We start from the raw sequence: 17,478 nt of genomic DNA, 5'->3' as shown, positions 1-17,478 counted from the left end.
ATAGAATCTATTGCTCACCTCTAAGCATCTTCATACTATCTTAACCTATTTTCTATCTTTTTATCGACATTTGGAGCCATACATATTTGCTTGTCTTGCCGCACAAAACGTATGATATTTACTATTCCAAGGCGAGATCGACATCGACATAACTTCGAGGGTGCCGCAAGGTCACGAAGGCCGGAGGGCAACCCCGCGTAATCCCTAAAATCCTATTATCACATTAGAATATATAAAAATTTGTTAAAAATTCTAATTAAATTTTATATATTCCTAAATTTTATTTTTTTTTTGTTTAGTTAATTTTTATTTTATATAGTTATAAATTTTAAATAATTTTAAAAATATTAAATATTTTATAAAATAAGTTATTTTTAAAAATAATTTTAAAATTAAATAATAATTTAAAATAATCTACTTTTTAAAATATAATTATTAAACATTAAAAAATAAAAATTACAAATACATTAAAAAAATAATTTAAGATTTTCAAATAATTTTATAATTATATTGAGCCTTTCAAATATTTTTAAATTTAGCTTGAATTTTAAGAATTATTGATTTTTATATAAAAAAAATAATAGAGATTATCTTATAAGAAAATATTAAAATATAAATTCAATATCTCAAAATATAGAACATATTTAATAATCAAATATTAATAAAATCAATATACATTTATATTTGTTTTTTTAAAAAAAAATATCAAAACGATATCTACACCGTACGGTACAAGAATTGTATCGTTTTGGTCGAAATCTTGGCACGAATTGAGATTTAATAAACCTTGTTCTATTCTATCCCACCTTCCAAGTAATATCACATATCTATCTTAAAATTCTCAACCTTGTTCTATTCTATCCTTATATATTAAACTATCAATAATACATATGTTAAGGTTAATAAATAATATTAGATTATCAGAATTTAAGTATTAATCAACAAAACATAATAGTTAACAATTATTAACTTATATAACAAAACATAAAGTTTCGTGTTAAGACATCAAAAGTTTAGTTTAGCGTTTCACAACCACAATAATTACTCATCTTCAGTAGACAAATATCATCAAGATAAGTTCTTAATCATCAGATGAACGGAACCATTTGTTCCCTTCCCTTTTATTGCATATATGTTCTCCATTGTTCCCTTTCACCAGATATATGCAGTCTTGGCCTGCAAAAGCATCTGCCTAGCTCTCCTAGCTAGGCAGATAAACTGCCTAAAGGGTGCATATATCAAATATGTGATGAAGTCCCTTGTCTAAAATGCAATTTCTTTTAAAAACAATGGTCACTTGCCTCTCAATGAAGCCTCATTATATTTGATCGTGTGACTGATCTCTATTGTTGACTGAGCCATTGTGGCATTCCACAAGTTTTTTTTTAGCCAACTACCCTATCTCCTAGAAGCAAACACATGGCTAGGCAATGCCTGTCTGATTAAGGTGTCAAGGCATTCAAGCCCCACCTCACTTGGGTGCCTAGGCAAGCAACCTAGAGACTTTGAACAACACTAAAGAACGGTCACAAGAAAAACATACCAAAAGAGTGTGTCAACATCAAATCATCAAATTTATGGCACGTGTGAATTATCTCAACCATGAAGAGATCAATTGGCTCATCCCGTTTATTATGCAGAATACCTGTTAATGAAAAAGTTAATAGGATCTTCATAGGAAAGAAACGGTAGAATGATAAAAAATTAATGAATACTTGAGAGAATAAATATAATTCAATGGCAAAAAAAAGGTGGAACCGTCATCTAACGGTCCCTTGGCCCCGACACCACAAGATTCCAGAGGGAGTAAATCACGGTTAATGCTGGACAGGATAGGTGACTGGGGGTCGAAGGAATTTTTAGCACAGCAGACTAGGGTTTTATCCCCGAATGCAACTGGCGACCTTCAACCCCACGACTTCATTGGCAAGCTGCAGGCACCTAACCAGCTGATCCAGCCCGTGGGTGAAGAATAAATATAATTCAAGCTTAAAAGAGAGAGAGAGAGAGTTTTACCGCTTAAGAGCCAAGACCAAACTTGATAAACACATTCTAAAAATAAAGACACGTATCAAACAGAATTCCTTTCAGGAGATACTGATATATTTCAACAACATAGAGATGATAATTTTCCTCAACCTATCAAAAAAATTCAATTGTGATTTGCAGTCAGTTCAGAGTTTTATTACTAATGTACTTTAACCAGAATCAATCCATAAGCATTAAAGAAGATCTATAGGAAAACATGTGCAAGTAAATATAAACTTACTGCATCAACAACAGCTTCGGTCAGTTGCTCAGCTAGCGATTCATATAACTACAGAAAAAGAAAATTCAAACAGAGTTAAGAGAAACTAATATCAATGACCTAATAATTTTTTATAAAAAAATTTGGTTTACCTTTGATTTTCGATATCTCCTTGTCAGGTGCATCACCCATCACAATAGGTGTCTTAAACTTCTCTAGAAACTCGAGAGTAGCCCACTTGACAATTTCAAATCCATCTACCAATCTAAAGATATGAAATGTTCTTCTAGAACTAAGAGAATTTATATAATAATATATTATCTTACCCATCGATAAGCAGTAAACTGAACGCACGTTGCCTATTCAGGCAACTATGTTGAAAGAAAACTTGGACGCACATTGCTTAACACAAAGATGAATACAACGAAAAGTTGAGAGACTCTCTGGCAGAGATGGTAAAGTCAAAATTTGACAACCTTAATAGACATTTTCATCTTTCTGAAATGATGAAAAACGTAAAGAAACGCAACGTGTTGAAGAAAAAAATGCACAGAATATTGTCCAATCATTGTCACACTGTCGGTTCCCTTGCATAAGGTTTGAGAATAGGGGTAAACCAAATTGGCAGAACATCCTGAGGTGCAAATAAATGTTTCACGTCCATGGTGATGAACTTTTCTTCCAGCATGCTATAAATCGTAACATCGTTATCCTTCTCTGAGTTAAAAAAATAAATGGAAGCCTCTATCCTTCTCGATATAGTCAAAATTGGACAGTGAACTTAAATCATGGCATTTGTTGCTCAAAAGGTTATTAAAGTAAATACATTGACTGATGCATTGGTTAGTTCCAAGGAGGTAGTTCTTTCTACCAAACTATTATTATCTCATGAGTCTTTTGAGAGAAAATGAAATCAATTCAATATATTTTGTTCAATAATCATTTAAAATTCTCCTACCTGATTGTGCAAGAATGTAGTGAATAAATATAATGTTGGTTTCACAAGATGTCAATTAGTTGAAATATTTTCTCAACATTATTATGTAGGGTCTCAAATCTACCAAGATTTTTTTTTTCTTTCATTTATATTATGACTTCTTTTATTTTAAATTTCTTAAACTATAATCATTTCTTTATTATCATTTTTGCAGGGGTCATCATCACGTTTGAAAATTACTGAATCAAAATTTCCCAAAAAAATTTTAGCTCTCATATTAGAGGTAGCTAAAAATGTTATTTTCTTTCATTTATATTATGACTTCTTTCATTTTAAATTCCTTAACTATAAATTATAATCATTACTTTGTTATTTTTTTTTACAGTCGCTGTCATCATCTTTGAAACTTACTTCACCTGAAATTTCCAAAGATCTATTAGCTTTTATCTTATCAAAATTTTCTTTTATCGATCTTCTCAGTGGCATATGTTGGGGCAAGATTGTCCGCTATATGTGCTGCAGTTATGATATTCAACTCCCACCAATTTTCCCATTGTTTCTATGGCAAGATAAATCAAATGAGCACATTCACTACTCCAGCCTATGGGAGGATAAGATTCAGAAACAGTCAGACTTCCGTGACACAATAACTGGATTTGCCCATGGTTGGCTAATAATGGTCCACAGGGATCATGTTTACCTTATGGATCCTATAACCCATGTGTCTATCAACCTTCCGTCGATACCTAGTGATGACATTTACTATTGGAACATCATCTTCACCTTCTTCTGTAATTGGAGATTTCACAATCATCATGATATTTAGCGACGGAGATTTTGATAGCTTTTTGATCTTTGCTAGTATAAAAGATAAGTAGTGGACCAAGATAGAGACAAAGGGTGGAGGGAAGATATTTGACGCTACGCTTTATGAGGGTAAAATCTATACACTGACGGATGAGAGCAATTTGTTGTCTTATGATATCGTCACACTTACCAAGAAGACACTGACAGAATTTCAAGACGGTGGTCATGCGACTAGGCAAGCAAACTTTTTTTACACTCCGGAAGGTGATCTAATGTTTACACAGATAAATGAAAGAAGAATTAAGGTTTGGAAGGTCCATCCAAAGGTATTAGAGGAATTTGACTACCTCTACCCGATGGAAAGTTTGGGCACACATGCTATATTCGTGAGCAGAGGCTCCACAATCTATATCGAGAAAGGTAGAGGTAATCAAATTCATCACCAAACTTTCCACCGGGTAGAGGTAGTTAAATTCCTCTAATACCTTTGGATGGACCTTCCAAACCTTAATTCTTCTTTCATTTATCTGTGTAAACATTAGATCACCTTCCGGAGTGTAAAAAAAGCTTGCTTGCCTAGTCGCATGACTAGCATCTTGAAATTCTGTCAGTGTTTTCTTGGTATGTGTGACGATATCATAAGATAGCAAATTGCTCTCATCCGTCAGTGCATAGATTTTACCCTCATAAAGCGTAGCGTCAAATATCTTCCCTCCACCCTTTGTCTCTATCTTGGTCCACTGCTTATCTTTTTATACTAGCAAAGATCAAAAAGCTATCAAAATCTCCGTCACTAAATATCATGATGATCATGAAATCTCCAATTAGAGAAGAAGGTGAAGATGACATTCCCCTAATGTTCCAATAGTCAATGTCATCGCTAGGTATCGACGGAAGGTTGATAGATACATGGGTTATAGGATCCATAAGGTAAACATGATCCCTGTGGACCATTATTAGCCAACCATAGGTAAATCCAGTTATTGTGTCACGGAAGTCTGACTGTTTCTGAATCTTATCCTCCCATAGGCTGGAGTAGTGAATGTGCTCATTCGATTTATCCTGCCATAGAAACAATGGGGGAGTTGGTGGGAGTTGAATATCATAACTACAGCACATATAGCGGACAACCTTGCCCCAACATATGTCACTGAGAAGATCGATAAAAGAAAATTTTGATAAGATAAAAACTAATAGATCTTTGAAAATTTCAGATGAAGTAAGTTTCAAAGATGATGGCAGCGGCTGCAAAAAAAAAAATAACAAAGTAATGATTATAATTTATAGTTAAGGAATTTAAAATGAAAAAAGTCATAATATAAATGAAAAAAAATAACATTTTCAATTATCTCTAATATGAGAGCTGAAAATTTTTTGGGAAACTTTGATTCAGTAATTTTCAAACGTGATGATGACCTTGCAAAAATGACAATAAAGGAATGATTATAGTTTAAAAAATTTAAAATAAAAGAAGTCATAATATAAATGAAAGAAAAAAAAATCTTGATAGATTTGAGACCCTACATAGCAATGTTGAGAAAATATTTCAACTAATTGACACCTTGTGAAACCAACATTATACTTATTCACTACATTCTTACACAGTCAAGTAGGAGAAATTTAAATGACTATTGAACAAAATATATTGAATTAATTTCATTTTCCCTCAAAAGACTCTCATGAGATAACAATAATTTGGTAGAAAGAACTACCTCCTTGGAACTAGCCAATGCATTTACTTCAATAACCTTTTGAGCAGCAAATGCAAGCCATGATTTAAGTTCACTGTCCAATTTTGACTCCTTAGCAACATCAACAGCAATGTGCATGAGCGAGCACGATGTAGAGACAACAAGTTTGTCTGTAGGCAAACAGCAAATGCAATCATCTGCATATTAAAAAGAAAGATAATTATATAGACAAAAAAAAAAAAAAGAGATGAATACCTTTGTCAACACAGTCCTCAAGATCCTTAAGTATTTTGAGAGAGGATTCAAGATCATTTGCCCAAATGTTACTTCCATTAACAACTCCTGCAAAAAGATACTTGCCAGCAGGGAAGCCTTCAGTCTTGATCAAGTCAATTGTCCCGATTCCACGAACAAGGTCAAAACCAAAACCCGAGACACCCTTCAAAGCAGTGACAATCCTGGAAATTTTAAAATAATCTGAAATATTGCACAAAAAAAGATGCAATGTGGTGTCGATCAATATGATGTCGATCAATATGAACAAACTAACTTGTATGCTTCTGCAGGTACACCAGCAAAGTAAGTCTCAACAAGCACATTCAAGCCTGACAGAGATGATTCTAGTTTGGAGTAAGCCTCTGTGAATGCATGTAACTTGTCGGACTGAAGATCCAGAACAAGGGTTGGCTCATCAAACTGAATCCATGAAGCACCAACAGCCTTCAGTTCCACAATAATTTCCCTGTTGTTTTGTGATATTTTAAGTACAAAATTCCAGGACAAAATATCAAAGGTAATCTAAATGTACTGGAGATTGGTTTTGGATACTTACTTATAAATAGGCAAAATGCTTTCAAAAAGTGAAAGGGGGCAAAATGACTTCTCAACACCTTTAGTAGGTTCTGAGAGCAACAAGTTACAGGCCCAATAAGAACGGGAACTGTTTCAATTCCCAACTGCATAATTGAGGAAATATAAACACAAAATAAAGACTTACTAAAAATTAAATCTCAAAACACAACAATTATTTGAAAATAGCAACAATTTAAAGTTATGATATTTTCAAATAATTTAAGTAATCAAGTACATACCGCCTTTGCCTCCTTGTATTCAAACACTGCTTTGTGCGAGGAGTATGAGAAATTTGTATTTGGGCCCAACTCAGGGACACTGAAATGACTATATCAAATAAATGTAATGATATATCATCAAAATGTACAAAGTCAGAAGAATACTAATACTGCAAGCAATGATAGGAAACTATATAAAGGGCTTACTTATTGGTGTCAAACCACTGTCTCTTCTCCATAGATTTCATAGCAGGAACAGCAGATGCATTTCCCCTGGCCATTAAGCAATATATATCAAATCCTATCTCATTGCCAGTATAGTTGTACCTCTCAGGAACAGCACCAAGCATTGCCGTGGTATCAAGCATTTGATCAAAGTAGGAAAATGTATTGCTTGGAATGTATTTGATCCCTGCATCCGCCATTTGCTTCCAAACGGATGACCTAAGATCAGCTGCAAGGTTTTGCAGTCCATCAGAACTCATCTCTTCACTCCAAAAGGATTCTAATGCAGTTTGAAGCTCTCTCTCTGGACCCATGCAAGGGTACCCAACAATGTGTGATGCCTGTACAATGAAATTACAATGTGCAATGTAATGAAATTACAACTTGACTATTACAATGAAATAGTTATTGCGGACACAGACCAGAATGTTTTAAGGTTCAAATCAGTATTTAAAGTGTGGGGTATTATGTCAAATGTAAGATGAAGTTAGCGAGTGATATATTATCATCTTTACATATACTAAAACTTGAAAGCCTTGTAGAGCTATATACAGAAAACTTATGACCCAACTATGGATGAAAGACACTAAGTATTCAATCTGGAAAATAAATAACAAAGGAGATAGGACCTAGAGGAAGTTACACAGACAATATACCACCTATGGAGTGTTGATAGTAATACAAATCTGAAAGTTCAAAATATGACTTTATAAAGTTACAATACTCAAGGTATAGGGAAACAGAAGAAAGTTCTGATCTCTATGATGAAAGCAAAACTAAAATTACAAGACATGGATCAAAATAGATTAATCAGAAAATTCTTCCATGATCCTAACTGACACAGGGCCCCTTATAGGTACAAAAAAAAAGTTTGTCAAGATTCTAGCTTTGGATCAGATCTGAAACGCTCTCAGCCCTTGGATTAGCTTTGGAGTGTTGTCGCCCTGTTTTTGGAAGAGGAGCTACAGTGGATCTGAGAGGGAGATTGCGCGTCGAGGAGAAGAAGCTACTGGCGATTTTCCTTCCACCGGAGCTGTGGACACGAGGAGGAGCGGGGTTCCCTTCTCTACTCGGTCTTTAGCCTCCAACGTCTTCTTCCGGAAATCCTACATTAGTTGTACTTCACTGCCGTTGAGGTCCGGATTTCATCTACTTTCACCCGATTCTTCATCTAAATGTACTGGGAGTGCTGCCGATCGTCTTCGCCGAGTCATCTTTTCTAATTCCAATCTGACCTAAGCTTGCGATTGCTCTAGCTGTATTGTGAGCAATACTTTGGTCATGCATCTTCATGTTTGATTTGAATGTCTTGCTATCTTAAAATTGTTGTAGTCTAACTTATCCGAGTTCTCTGTCACTGTTCTTTCCAGTCCCGATTGAATCTTTGCTTGCTTAGATAATGAAGTATGGATCATGACACTGTACATTTTAGAGAAGTGTCATGATCCATACTTCATTATCTAAGCAAGCAAAGATTCAATCGGGACTGGAAAGAACAGTACAGAGAACTCGGATCAGTTAGACTACAACAATTTTAAGATAGCAAGACATTCAAATCAAACATGAAGAAGATGCATGACCAAAGTATTGCTCACAATACAGCTAGAGCAATCGCAAGCTTAGGTCAGATTGGAATCGGAAAAGATGACTCGGCGAAGACGATCGACAGCACTCCAGTACATTTAGATGAAGAATCGAGCCGGACCTCAACGGCGGTGAAGTACGACTAATGTAGGATTTCCGGAAGAAGACGTTAAAGGCTAAAGACTGAGTAGAGAAGGGAACCCCACTCCTCCTCGTGTCCACAACTCCGGTGGAAGGAAAATCGCCGGTAGCTTCTTCTCCTTGACGTGCAATCTCCCTCTCAGATCCACTGTAGCTCGACTGTAGCTCCTATTTCAAAAACAGGACGACAACACTCCAAAGCTAATCCAAGGGCTGAGAGCGTTTCAGATCTAATCCAAAGCCTCATATCTACATCAACGGTCTTCATCTCCTCTTCTTTAGATCTGGTGACTTAGTCATTAGATGATAATTTCAAACGAAAGTTCGTTTTACATCAACCAAATAATTATTTATATATAGAAAATAAAACATACTAAATTATAAAATATCATAAATGAACTACAAATTTAAAAATATAAAAGAAATAAAATTTTAAAAAATATTCTAAATACTAAACTTGATAAAATAATTAAAAAAATAAAAGTGATTTTTTTTTGGGTGAACCATAAAAAAAGGTCATCGATGATTTACTTCATTTAAGTAAATTCTGAATTAATTAAAAGTCGTACATTACTTTAGAATTTACTAAAGGTCACATTCAATTACGTGCTTTTCCCATTCAATCCCTCCAACCAAATCATTTTTTTCTCTTCCTTCTTTGCTCTTTCCTTTGTACTCCGTAGATGCAAACTCTCTTATCTTTCCTTTCCTCTCCTCTCTTCTTTTTCCTCTCCCTTTTTGCATGCACAAGCTCACGTTAGATTTAAAGCTCATTCTTTCATTAATATTTTAACACCTTAGAAAAAGCTGAAATAAGCAAAGGAGGCCTTGGACTCTTTGCAGTCTCATAAATCCACAAGACTTAAAATGATTACAATCTAAGGTCTTTAGGTCGATTAGTCGGTTTTAACCGAAATTCACTGATGGACCTTGACATGTCCGACTGGATCCATTTCAACGGTACCTTCCATTACTTATTTCAACTTCTTCGGAGGTGTTAAAATGTTATCAAAAGAATTAACTATACCCTAAACCCCGTGGGTATTATATAAAGAATATCAAGCCCACATTGGGGTTTAGAACCGATTATTCCTTATTACATTTTAACACCTTCGAAAAAGCTAAAATAAACAATGGAAAGCATTGTTTGACTCCTTGCAGCCTTAGAAATCTACACAACATGAAAGGTATCCAATCAGACTTATTTAGGTCCATCATTAGATTTCGTTCAAAATTCACAGATCGACCTAGAAATCTCATATTACAACCATTTCAAATCCTATGAATTTTCGAGGCTTCAAGGAGTCCAACATTGCCCTCCATTTCTTATTTCAACTTGTCAGAGGTGTTAAAATATTATTAAAAGAATTAACTAAACCTTAAATCTCGTAGGCATGATATGAATCATATCACACCCACATTGGGCCTGATATGGAATCATATCAGGCCCATAGGATATAAGGTTTAACTCATTTTTTATAATATTATAACATATTTGAAGAAGTCAAAATAAGCAATGGAGGACACAATTATACTCCTTCCAGCCTAAAAAATTCACAGGATCTGAAATGGATCCAATCGGACCTATCTGGGTCCAATCGGACCTATCTAGGTCCATCAATAAATTTCGGTCAAAATCCACTTATCGACCTAAAGACTTCATATTGCAATCATTTTAAATCCTGTGAATTTTTTAGGCTGCAAGGAGTCTAACGGTGACCTCTATTGCTTATTAGATATTCTTCGAATATATTAAAATATAATAAGAAAGAATCATCTCTAAACCTCAACACGAGCCTGATATGAATCATATTAGGCTCATAGGGTTTAAGATTTAACTAATTATTTCGATAACATTTTAACATCTCTGGAGAAGTCAAAATAAGTAATAAAGGGCACCGTTGGACTCCTTGCAACCTCAGAAATTCACAGAATCTGAAATGTGTCTAATCGGACCTGCTTAGATTAATCAGTGGATTTCAATCAAAATATGTTGATCGACCTAGAGATCTCATATTGCAACCATTTCAGGTTCTGTAAATTCCTGAGACTATAAGGAATCAATGATGTCCTTCATTGCTTATTTTAACTTTTTCGAAGGTATTAAAATGTTATCGCAAGAATCAACTAAACTATAAACGTCATGGGTCCGATATGATTTTCATATCCAACCCACGTTATACATGCATACATGCAAAAGAGAGAGGAAAGAGTAAAGAGGAGAGAAGAGAGAATAGGAGGAAAAAAAGGTAGAAAAAAGGAGGAAAAAAAAGTCAAATTTATTAGGAGGGGTAGGACAGGAAGAACACATAATTATATGTGCCCTTTGATAAATACCAAAGTAGAGTATGTCTTTTGGTCAATTCGGAAACTTACACGCACCCTTTGGTAAATTCAAAAAAGATTATTGTTGTCTAAATTATAAAATCATATAATGTTATAATTCCAAAAGATATAGTATCCAAAATCTAACTTAGAGTTAAAAAAATAATTATTTGTAAGAAAGATATAGTATCAATCTAAGAAGCGATAACAAACATAACAACTTAATTAAGCAAGAAAGTAAACTACATTAAACTTAAACAATTAACATGAAGGTAAACTAACAACTAAACAATTCAAACATGAATGTAACTAAAATATCCAAAATGCATAAGAACAAGACTAAACAAATCAAACATGAAAACAAACTAACTTAATTAACCACATCCACTCATCCACGATCATGCACCAATCCAACTACCAATCAACTACCTCCGCTGTCACACGGAGACCCAGATCTGGAACGCCATCACTGGTGAACAACAAACCCATCGATTGCCCCATGATCGGCTGGAAATTGATACACAACTGAGATCAAGCTTTCTTCTTCCGGAATTCGACAGTCACTGCATCTGAGATGGAGAGTACACTGCTTCCGGAACGCCGTCCACAGGTGAAGGCTCCCCAACGGCACACTGATGGATTTAGAGAGATGGAACTCGCCGGATAAGAAGGCACAGTCGGAGTCCACTGCTTTCGGAACGCCGTCCACAGGAAGATCCGCTGAGATAGGGATGAAGAAGGAATACCTTGCCGGAGGAGAACGCTCCGCCGTCAAGAAAACCCTAGACCACCGCCGCTGTCCGCCCAAAGGAATCGCCGAGTTTGCAGCTGTCGCCGCTTGGGGCAGATCGGAGAGAAGGAAGAAGAAGGATGTGGAGGACCGGCCGGCGGCAAGGGAATAGAAGAGAGGCCGCCGGCCGGAGAGAAGGAAGAAGAAGGCCGGCGCCGCTGTGGAGAAAGTCGCGAACGCCGCTGGAAATCGCGAGCAGGTGGAGAAATAGGGGAAAGGGTTTCTTAATGGGGTTCGGGTTTGGGTCCATTAGAGCTGAGATCTGGATCCAATAACCAATAGGATTGAAATTGGGTTGATGAATTGGGCTTTTAAAAATGGGCTTTTGGATTGGATTTGAATTGAAGCTTCTCTTCTTGGATGAACCCTTGATGCCTTGAGCTCTCAATCAACGGTCCAGATCGCTTTAAATCAGGATGAAGGATTGGATCATTTTATCTGACTGAAGGGGCAGGAAATCTCTAAAATAAGATCAACGGATCATATTAATTCAGCTTGATCTCCTCTGTTTGACCTCCAAATCAAGTCAAATTTGATCCGGCTCGACCCTAATCCATGGCTCTTTGAATTTCCTACAAAATCACATAATAAAAACATGAGATTAAATTCCACAATTTGTAGAAAATTTATAATTAAGTCTAAAATAAGTCTTTATTCGCAAATCATGATATAAATATGACATTAAGTATGCGAGAAGGTATAAAATGCTAAGTATAAGAGCCAAAATAATACACAAAAATACTCATTATCAACTCCCCCACACTTATTCTTGCTCGTCTCGAGCAAGTAAACAAAAGAAGAAAATAACAAAATGCATTCCCCTAGCAATTCTTACTCAATCTTAGAAAATAGTGAAAAGAAAGTTACCTAGGATTGTCCAATTCAATTAACCCAAGTAATCATGAATTCAATTCATACATTGATCCGCAAACATGATAATTTCAATCCATAATGAATAAACTGAGAATGATAACAAAATAACCTCACAAGGGAAGTGATGGTGGCTCTCCTCTCATATAGGGATGACAATTTCATCCGAACCCGATGGAGGATTCGATATCCGACCTGAATGGAGGAGCGTAGGGAAGAACTATCAATACTTAATACCCGACCCAAATACCAGATTAAATAATATATATATATATATATATTAAAGAAAATTTTCTTTTTTCAAAATCAATTTACTATTTTTATTTATATTAAAAGGAGAGTATATAGATGTTTAATCTATTTTTTAAAATTATATATATTTTTTTAATAGGATGTTACTTTTAATATATTTTTATTGAATGATAATAGTTGGATAAAAAGAAAAAAAATTATAACTATAGAAGATATCCGATCCTTTAATGGGTATTGGTATACCCATTGGAGATCCTATACCCGATGGGTATGGGTACGGAGGATATAGAATCCGCCCCGAACCCGATCCATTGTCATCCCTACTCTCATATACATGCAATAGTAGAGCTCACTTAAGCTACTCATGATAAATGCACTACCATAAGCTTGCTTTGCTTCTAATCTCCACCACTATATAGATAAGAGTGTACAATAAAATAATGAATGCATTATTTGCAATATAAGGGAAATATGAATCAAAGCAAACGATAGGATAAGAAAAGAGATGAAGAAGATAAAGCAAGTTATTGGTGGAATACATGAATATATGGGAATGTTACATAGATGAGTGCAAGAAAACAATGCCCAAAAATAGATCTCATCCAAACTCCCAAGCTAACTTTTCACAACTCAATAAAAATGTGAACAATCTCTACAATAGCTTTTCAATAAACAATCACTCATGATCTACAATAAAATTCAAATTTTGCTACCATAAAGATTGTTATTCACAAAAAATTCTACCATCTTTCACCAATACAATAAAAATGTGAACAACTCCTACTCTAGCATTTCACATTAAAACTCTACACATGATATGCAATAATACCACAATATCACTAAAGTAAAAATTGTCACTCATAAAAATTCTATCACAAATGAATAAAAATGATACAACATGTCAAAATATTTTTTTTCTTTTTTTTTCTTTTCTGTTTTTTTTTTCTTTGTTGTTTTTTCCTTTTATTTCTGATTTGTTTTTTTTCCTTTTTTTTTATTTTTTTCAACATGTTGTGTATCACTATACAATATCAACAATAGCTCAAATACAATGATAAATAACATGGTTTACCTATGGTGATCAAGCATGATTCACCTATGCTTCCACTAAATTCCACTAAGTTATTTCTCTCCTCCACACTTAAACTTTTGACCGTTCTGGGCAAAATACTCATCATGTACATCTAAAAATATCCACATCCATGAGAAGAGAGAAAAAGATGGAAATAAATTAAAGGAAGAAAATAATGAAATGACAAATGATAGGAATTTATTCAAGAAGCATGTGATAATAAAAGGAATGAATAAAAGAAAGTGAGATAACCTTCATAAAAATCATGCAAACCTATGATAATGTGGTCTTGAAAGAATTAAACAAGTTCTAGAGTAGCATTAACCACAAATGCATCACACATCAATAGGAATAATAGACTTAAAAATATCCTCACTAAGTATATAAAAAATTATCATCTCAATCTATCAACATGAAATCCATCACCAAGTTATAATCACATGCAATCCAAGAATCAAATCATGACAATAAATTATCAAACTTGACAATCAAATTTAACTAACTTTCACAATTTCTAAGATGATAAAAAAAATGCATAGCGAATTTATTATGAAAGCTGACTAGACAAGCTAAAAATGAATTATCAAGCATAAGCAAACAAAGTAAAGAAATATATACAAGTAGAAAGGAAAAGTAAAAGTAAGATGGAATAGACTCCCCTGATCTCTGGTGGTCGGAGCCGATTCAGTTCCAGAAGCCAATATGGAAGTGGAATGATGGTAGGTGAAGTAAGGGTTGCTCCCTCACCCAACGACTCCTTAAAAATTTTCTCCGGTGGTCGAAGACGGTTTAGTTGAAGTGTCCACTCCAGAAGCTTCATTATTGCATAAAAGGTTAGGGCTTTCTTCAAATGGTATAATGCATCCTTGCATGATTTACTGTAAATGAAATATCTATAGAAATCTTGCACACTAAAAATAAAAGAATGCATTCCCTGCACGCATGCTGTGTGAGATGGGATATAAACAATATCAAAATCAACAGAGCATGAATCAAGAGATATATCACATCTACTATAATCAGATCTAATTACCTTCATGGAATTTTATAAGAATTCAGCAAAATTATTGATCTTACCATCCTAAAAGGTACCCTAAGGCTCTAGAACAGTGAATGTGGCATTCTCTTGGACAGCTAAAGGCTCTGGTTCTAGCAGTCGTACAGTCAACAGAAGTATTTCTTGAGTCTCCCCTACATTTTCATCGCCACTAAGTACAAATATAGGCTCAACTGGCTCAGCTGGTGGTGGAATAGTCAAAGGAAGTGATTCTTGGGTCTCCCCTACACTTCCATCATCAAAAACAACACCTGCAACATCAAGACTATCTGGAACAGTAATATCATCAACAAAAATATTATCAGGATCAACAACAACAACATCACGATGTAAAAAACTAGAAGAGTCAAGTAGAGTAGCTGAAACAAGGTCAAGAATATCAAAAACTCTACAATCAATCTTCTTGGAAATTGATGCAGTAGATTGATCTGATAACAATTGTAACTGTGTCGATAAATATGTCCTTAGCTTAAATTGTGTTTCTTGATGTTGTACAAGTTGTTGTAACTGCTCCCAAAAATACTGCTAAGGCTGATACTGAAAATATGACTGATAATGTTAGGACCAATCAGAATTCTCTTGTTGTGTGTTCCTATACCTGAATCCTGCAACGAAATTATACCTGTCTTGTTGATGGATCTGATAAGACTGAGGATCAGGCAGAAAATACTGGATCCTGGTAGGGAGTACACTGGCAAAGGAATGAACATCCTCAGCAATCGTCGGTCTAGTCCCATATTGCTGATAATTTGCAGTCATAATCTCGATAAGTTCTCTGGCTTAAGCAGATGTCTTGTTAAATAAAGCTCCTCCACTAACTGCATCAATCATACTTCTGTCCATGGGACACAATCCCTCATTGAAGTATATAATCAGAAGTTGATCACTTATCTGGTACTGAGGACAACTAGCAACAAGTTTTTGAAATCTCTCCCAATAATCTTGAAACGGTTCTCCTACGAATTGTTGGATTCCACAAATACTCCTCCGAATAGTTGCAATCGTAGAAGTAGGAAAGAACCTCGCCAAAAATAATTTCTTCATCTCGATCCAACTGGAAATTGAATTAGGTGGAAGACAGTACAACCAATCCTTTGCTGAATCCGCCAGTGAGAATGGAAATGCTCTAAGTGTGACATCTTCATTTGACACGCCATGTGGATTCTATGAAGAGCACACCATATCCAATTCTTGCATATGTTTGTTGGGATCTTTACCAGAAAGTCTATGAAACTTCGGTATTAGATGAATATTTTCCATAACTCGAAGTCGACTTCCAAATCAGAATATCTGATGCAAAAGAAATCATCTGACAAGTTTGGTGCCCAAAACTCTTTGAGAGTCTTTTCAGTGTTGTTCTCCATGTTGCTTAACAAATCTGAGGTTCTGAATTGAACACACTGAAACTCTGAAACTGCTGGCACAAAAGAGATTTCCTGTTCTAACCTGAAACACTCATGCAAATACCATCAAAAGACACAGGAAAATATACAAGATAACACACATACATACAAGCAATGAATAATAAAGCCCTAACAATAATTTTTTTTAAAATTTTTTGCAACCACCAAAGAATAAAAATAAGAGAGAATAAAATCGAAAAAAAATAAAATGCAAAATATAGAAAAATAGAAATAGTGGTCTAAATGATGAAATTGACCAAAATAGGTCTTTATTCATGACATATTATAGTATTACTCCTCTCACTCCTTTCCATCAACCTGCAAAGTTCCAGAGCAAAAGGAGATACTAACAGTTAACTCTAAAGAAAAATAAAATAACAAAATAGAAAAGAAAGAACAAGATAAAAATAAAACTATATACAGTCTAAAAACAAATGAGCATCACTAGTTTCCCCGGCAACGGCGCCAAAATTTGATAATGGATACGACTGTCACTCGCTCATTATCAAATTAACTCATCTCTAATCTACCGAACCCCTTAACCTACGCTAAGTAGTATAGTAGAGGACCGGGTCGTCTCTCACGTGGAAACAGTGATAGGACGTTTGCTCTCAGACGAAATCGAATAATGGGGTTTTGTTTTGGAATTTCTACACCTAATGTAAATAAAGAAATCCTAACTAAACAGCAAATATGAATTCACAATGCAGTGTCACTCTACACTATGAGGATCCAAGAAACATTCAGAAAGAAAGCAACAGTTAAACAAAAACAAGTGCAATTAAACTAAATGAATTTAACAACGAATAAACGAAATCTAACTATACATAATTGATAATTTGCATCACATTGTCACGCTATGATACAAAATCAACAATCATGCATAGTGAAACTAAACAAAGTGCGATCTATCAATCTAAGAAGCGATAACAAATATAACAACTTAATTAAGCAAGAAAAAACTACATTAAACTTAAACAATTAACATGAAGGTAAACTAACAACT

The 17,478-nt window shown here is 34.7% G+C and overlaps 1 pseudogene; it reads right to left on the bottom strand.

The window, feature by feature from the left end:
• Positions 1 to 2,588: 2,588 nt before the first annotated feature.
• LOC121979799 lies at positions 2,589 to 12,020 on the bottom strand (annotated as a pseudogene).
• Positions 12,021 to 17,478: the final 5,458 nt, after the last annotated feature.

Source organism: Zingiber officinale, chromosome 5A (assembly GCF_018446385.1).
Source record: "Zingiber officinale cultivar Zhangliang chromosome 5A, Zo_v1.1, whole genome shotgun sequence".
NCBI lineage: Eukaryota > Viridiplantae > Streptophyta > Magnoliopsida > Zingiberales > Zingiberaceae > Zingiber > Zingiber officinale.
This window is presented reverse-complemented; position numbering and strand designations above follow the sequence as displayed.